Below are 7,288 nucleotides of genomic sequence, written 5' to 3'. Positions count from 1 at the left end.
GAATCAGTAAAGTCAGCTGTCAAAAACCAAAGAGACATTTCGCCCAACTGCACTCTAATGCTGCAGGCAGTCAAGGGGAGGAATAACATGTTTACTCATTCTGCTCCTTAGTGGATGTTAAACTAGGGTCATAAGATGACTCAGCTGGTGGCCCCTTCGTCTTTGTTCATCGAAACCCCTTCCCTCCTAACCCAGGTGGATTCTTTGATTTTCCTGACTTTCCAGCTGTCCTCCCTTTCAAGCACTTTCGAGTTGTTCCATTCTATGATGTGGTTGTGTGTGTTAGCATGGTATGTAATGGCTGATGTATTGTTTTCCTTGTATTTCTGGTGTAGACTTGCTGTTTCATAGCTTCAACGTCTTTACGATGTTCTTTTAGGCGTTTCCCAGATGTCTGCCAGTTCCCGGATGTCTGGCCAGTTACCCGGATGTCTGGACAGCTTTCAGATGTCTGGACAGTTCCCGGATGTTTGCATGGTTGCAGCTGTTACACGGAATTCTGTAAACCACCCATGTTTTGTCTTCCTTCGGCAATTTGTCATTCGGATGAACTAATAGTTGCTTGATGGCGTTGTGTTGTTGCATGGGCGTGCTGATGTGATGTTTGCGCAACACACTTAAAACTGCTTCAGACACTATTTTTAAGTATGGGATAGTGACTGTGCCGTTCATCTTAAACCTATGATGAGACGCGCAGCTTCTAGTTGTATTGACTCTAGGACGTTGTCTTCTTTCTGGTTTTTTTTTCTCAAATCATCATTTAACTTGTCAGCAGCATCTTGACCATTTCCCTCAATAAGACCATATACAGATGTGTCATCTGCAAACAATTTGTCATTAGAAATTAAATCTTCACCGATATCGTTTCTATATAATAAAAATAAGTATGGCCCTAAACCTGGCCCTCGTGGTGCCGATGCCTTTATGTCTTCTTTGTCTGACTCTCTTCGTCTCCTATCAGTAAAGAAAATCATCTCAACATGTTATCACTAACTCCATATAAGTACACATGCTGTATACTACTTCGTGACAGGCCATACAATGACGTGGTTTGACGGAATTGTAAACCATTTGGTTGAGTGTAATGACTCGTCAATAAGCTTTGAGACACATTTACTGGTGTGAGACTATGGTTGTAGTTCTATCTATCTGTATGTTTATATGTTATACTCCACAGAGACAAAAATGGCTTCAATACGGGGGGGGGGGGGGGGGGCGGATTACACATGCAATACTTAGCTTCGTTTAATCCCAGTTGGTAGGGATTGATGCTTTAAATGCCTCTATTCCTTGCGCCCCGACTGTGATGTCGTCCAGGTGGTTCCAATCTGTGGCTGTTCGCACAAAGAATGAGTTTCTGTATTGTTCCGTGTTGCTGTTGGGTATTATGACTGCTCTGTTATTGTTCCTGTTTGAATTTGGAATTGGTCTTGATGTTTCACAGTCCTGGAATATACGCTGTCGTTTTTTCCTTTTTTCACGTTGGAAATTAATAAAATCTTTGCTATTCATTTATGGAATTTGCTCCTCTACTATTTTATAGTAGAATCTTAGTCTCTGTTGTTTTCGTCTTGATGCTAGTGGTGGAAGTTGTAGCTCCTTGAGTAGTTTGGTCATGAATCCATCTTCCCTTGTTCTGTAATCCTTCTGGATGAAACGCACCCCTCTCCGTTGGATGCTTTCCAATTTGTTAATGTTCGCCTTTATGTACGGGTCCCAGATTATTGCTCCATATTCTAAGATGGATCTGACAAGAGCAATGTATGCCGTCTTTCTACATTCTCTGGGGCAGTGTTGTAGGTTGCGTCGTAGGAAGCCTAAGGTAGAACTGGCCTTTTTTGTGGTACTTGCTATATGTTCTTTCCACTTCATTTCCCCTGATAGTTGTAATTCTAGGTATGGGGTCCTAGTACTGTTCCTTGTGGTACTCCTGACTCAACCGTTGCCTCTTCAGAGAGTTCTCCCTCTATGGCTACCCGCATCTTCCTGCGAGTTAAGAAGGTTATTATTTTATTGCCCATTCATTAAACAAAAAATGAAAGAATGTTATTTTATATCTTTAACGCTAAACAAATAAAGCAAGGAAAGATATCCTTGTCTGACTCCCCATACAAAATGTTATTTTAGCACATTTGATTTTTGTGACCTTACACGAAGGTCAAGGTCATCAACGTCTTCAAAACTTAAATCCATTCACATGAACAACCTACTGGCCAAATATCAAGACCAAGGGACCTTTCGTCATGAAGAAACACAAGTTAAAGGAATGGTGGAAGGAAAGCTATGTTTTTCTTTTTTTGAATCAAAAGTGTTATATGACAAATTTACCGGTTGTCTATTTTTTTGAAATTCCTGATGTTGAAAGATATTATTGGTAGCCAACTTTTAAACAAGTATGAAAAGTAGATTCGTTTTAGAACTATCTGAATTAGCGTGTCAAAAATGGAAATATTCTCATAAGTAATGAAATTTCACATATTTTTCTGCTTAAATCTTCAATAAAAAGAACAATTCTTTCTTGAAAAAGCGTAATGTTCGATATCAAAATAACAGTTGGAATATATTGCACACGATGATGATATCATTTTATAGTAATTGTGTCATTTAAATGCTCTAGGAGGAATTGAATAACCGAACCTTTAACACCCACACAGATGTAAGTCAATGAGGTCCCATTTATCATAAAATGAATTCTGAAACTAACCGTTCCTGATTTAAGCGTCCTATACTCATACCTTTTTGGATTTATCTTGTTTTGAAATTCCAAGCGGGGGCCGACGCTTATGTTAAATCTCCATAGGCGTTGACCCTATACCTTTCGATGCTTCTAGAAAATTTATGAAGTCCCACTCTATGACATCCTCGATACTCCAGGGGTTACGTCCCTTTGGGTCTCTGCAGAGATCGAAAGTGAGCGTAACCCTGGAGTATCGAGGATGACTCTATTGCTTGAGGTTGTTCCAGTAAGTCCATGGTTTCTTACATTGCTGATATTATTAAACAAAATACTTCTGCATATAACTTGTCTTGTGAAATGTTCCCCAATTAGGATAGAACATAAAATGTGCTCTAAAGGGGAGTAACTCTAGTCGGCGTATGTAATGTAGATCTATATCAGTTTAGCATCATAGCAGATGATACGGTCGTACTTTTTTTATAGTCAAAAATGACGAAATTGTCGTTTGCTACTTTCACTTAGGGGAGGGGGGCAGCTCAGTTACTTATGTCTAAGAAGGGGACTGTTGTTTATTTGCTGCTGTCGGTCAAAGTGGCGTGATGACATGGAATAAGAAGGGCGATTGGCTTTCAATCTCAACATAACATCTTGATTGGTTCCTTATGACAGGGTAATTGTCCTGAAACTATGACCCGGTAAAATATTCTATAGCCCCCCTGGACATAGCATCTAGTTGTCGACTTAGTACATTATCATGCATTGTATTGCAACTTTTTTTTATACAGGATGGAACAAATACGCCTAGGGATAGCTAAATTGTATAGTCACCAATCACCAATTGAGATTTAATAATGTAATGTCAAAAAATCGTCATATGTAACTTTCTTACGTCATTTGCACAATAATGACTACAGACTGGTAATCGTAATCGATTCTCCTGGCATCCTGGGGTTACGCTCACTTTCGCTCTCCTGGAGTATAGAGGATGACTGGTAGTCCTCTGATTGCGTTGGTAACAAAAAATCCGAAATGAATTTGGACACTAAGACAATTATTATAACCAATGCCTGAGATTATCGAACTTCTTTCAGCAAATCGTGGATGTCCTGTGACCTGGGCGCGATCCAAACGGTTGGACCAGAGTTGTTCGTTTATGAAATAAGATTGGACCTAGTATCTGATGCTTGTTTCGGGCGAGTCTTGACAAAGCCTTCCAATGCCTGCATAAACATTTGCAGGTCCGCCAGGATTTATACCCGAAATGTTACAAACCGGTTGAACCGGATACGCGAAAGGAGTGTCTTGTTCGGCGTTTCGGTATTGGTCGAGTCATCTCCCTTGATTCCGCCCTGTCCAGTATCATGCGGACTGTGAAGCTGTAGTGCTGCTGACCATTCTTTTGTTTCCATATACTCTTATTTTCAGCATCCACAATGTCGGCAAGATGTCTGACCTTCCGGTCATGTTTCAGTCTGTGCCATTCACGGTCTGTTTTACACTGTGACATTACATGCAGTTGACATTTTGGATCTTCTTCTCGTAATCTCCTCTAACGAAGCTTCATTGTCGGGGGTTACTTGTGCTGTACATCTACATCAATATCTTTCACTGTTCGGTCAACCAGTTGACCATTACACAGTGTTATTATACTAGTGGCCGTTCAATCGGGAACCGTCGGCACTTTCCGTAAACGAGAAAATATTTTCTCGTTTACGGAAAGTGCCGACGGTTCCCGATTGGTGGCCGTTTTTCTTCAAAATACATCGCTGTATTGCGCGCCCGAGTTATCGTCGCCTCTCCTGCATGATTTAGGCTTGTATACAGATTTGGATTTTCAATTAATAAATTTCTGCCGAAAGAAAATTAGCACAAAAATTGCTGATTTTTTTCAGCGAAATAAAATTGTGTATTTTGCTTGAATTTGTAACACGGGGTACATAAATGTAACATCGCCAACGACAATTAAATACAGCAAAAATGACGATCAAAATGATGTTGTTTGTTTGTTGTTTTGTAGCATATTTTCATTGAGGAAAAGGTTTGTTTTATTGTACATAAAGTACGTTTGATTTATTGTGTAAAAAATATGGAATTATTTTTGAGTTAGGACAATTTCCTACGATGATATAAGGCATAAAGCAAAAGCTTGCTTTGCTTGCAAAATGAACAGGGAAAATACCTGTAAAATGTAGATAATTTTAAGGAGTATAAAGAAAGAAACTGACCTGTATACAATTTGTCTTACCGGATGAATGATATGTAAAGTTGCTGTAGGCAAACTTTTGATCATAAACTAGGCATAACTCGAGTCATTAAAGAGACCAGAAGGAAAGATTCACATCATGTGACTCTGGATAATTTTTACACAGTTATACGAGACATATGAGATACTGAATGAAAATTGGACTTTTGTACTATTGTAACTAACAAAAACAAATCCGCCTGTGAAACTATATTGAGATGAACGACATTCTAAAGTTGCGCTTATTTGCTTCTCTTCGTAACAACAAGAATGTGGTTCTGATAAACTGGGCTCATGTTGTCTTCGCGCAAATAGAAGTTGCTCGCCTTCTTAAAATATTCATATTACAGGATACCTCATTAAACGAACATCGACCGACCACAGTCGAATGCTGTACAGGTGTGTCACTCCTCCATGACCTAAGCCACTCAAACCTTTCGAGTCGATCAGTAAACATTAATAAAGCCTGGAAAGCCCGAGTGACCTAACCGGAAGTTCCATAAAATCATTCATGAGCAATAATGAATACACTACCTTAAGAAAACGATTGGTAACATTATACTGCTAGTTGTTACTGTAATCTTAAAACCTGTCGCATTTTGTTTTAATATCTTGTGGTTTTACAATTTTTCATCATATACTGAAATTCGGAGTTGTAACCCAAATCGATCCCCATATTGGACTTAGCATTTGGACTGATGCCTTTTGACGATTTCTTTTATGCTTACTTTATTATTCGAACAATTTCATAACAAAGAACTTATGTCACTATCTATAATAACTACAGTGACTAATGTATGCATGTTGTGGGTGTGGTGCTGCTCCTCATATCGACCAACACCTAGCGATACGTGTGTGAGGGATATAGCCGACCAGAGCTAGTCTCGGTACACACTTATACTTACACCTGACTAGGTACACATACGGGTGGGTGGGTAGACGATTCTATTTAAAAGCTATTCAAATCATTTTCTATAGTAAAACCCGAGAACAAATATATACAAAGAAAGTATTAGCACCGTCTGGTCCTGAAGACATACGTGTGTCGGTTTACAAGCGACTGCTCAAGTTGTACTGTTGTTTGGGTGCTGGACTGTCTGGTATGAAGGAGTAGGATATCTGTAACATACAGCCCAACCTCGTTATTACGAGTCGTTAGAATTATGAATATATTTGAGATAAAAAGAGTGTTCGAGATATCCGAAGACTGAATGTAATACATGTATCAGAGTTCTTAGTCACGAGCTTTGATTGCATAGATACAAATGACACATTAAGTTCTGAGGTCTAACCTAAATTCACTTCACGTAGTTAATCTATACTACGTATGCAATTGTTCTTGCTTAAATCTGACCATTGCACGTTTTCGGAATATGTCTTTATTACCGCATCGATCTAGTTATTGCACCCTTAAGTCACGTGCACACTTAAGGAATATTTTGATTTTCCCTCCTAATTTGCATATTTGGAATAACTTTTGTTCTGAGTTAATGCAAGAAAAAACAATGCTAAGGAAGTAAAACATTTATTTATCAGTTGTGTATGCAATAGACCAGACTATTTGTCCCTCGATACTGAGAACAATCAAGTGGACTATTGTATTTCGATTTCTGTTAAGGACAAGAGTACGCTTGGTTGTCCCAAGGAAAGTCAAGGAAAGAATTTGATCTAAAGAAAACTTGTATTATTAACCGAAATTATTACAATTATCGTCATATATTAACCAAAATCCTGAAACCGAGCCCTGTGTTCTAAACTAAATGAGATATCGTTATTAATTTAGAAGATATCTTATAAACAAGACAGGGATACGGTAGTATTGTTCAACTATGTAACTGCCGATCAAAAAGGGGCATATGTGTAAAACTCGCTCTTTCTCCGTCCTTTTGCATTGTTATACGCTATTTCTACTTGGATATATTAGTTCACTGGATTCGGGGCCCTGTGGTGACAGGTGCGCATCTAGAACTTATTTACTGAGTAAACAACGTGTGATTAGACTGCATTTTGTTTAAACAAGGTATCAAGGTATTTTAAAAATACGTCTAGTGAAGTGTATGGATCGCTGAACCATGTGTCTAGATGTGTATGTACGCAGGCATTTCAATCAATCATTATGTGGTTTGATGACAGAGAAGAGCGTTTTAAACAGCTGGATTCGGGCTGATTGTTATAGTCAAGTTTTTGACAACGTTTCCCTCAGAACATGTCCCCTACCCCACTATCCCCTCGTCTCTGTCCCTCACCCCACCCTCCCCTCGTCTCTGTCCCTCACCCCACTTGCTCTGTCCCTCTCCCAACCCTCCCCTCGTCTCTGTCCCACACCCCACTCGTCTCTGTCCCTCACCCCACCCTCCTCTCGTCTCTGT

This window comes from Mizuhopecten yessoensis, unplaced genomic scaffold (assembly GCF_002113885.1).
Source record: "Mizuhopecten yessoensis strain PY_sf001 unplaced genomic scaffold, ASM211388v2 scaffold8841, whole genome shotgun sequence".
In the NCBI taxonomy this organism is placed as follows: Eukaryota; Metazoa; Mollusca; class Bivalvia; order Pectinida; family Pectinidae; genus Mizuhopecten; species Mizuhopecten yessoensis.
The sequence above is the reverse complement of the archived record's forward strand: the minus strand, read 5'-3'. Positions refer to the sequence as shown.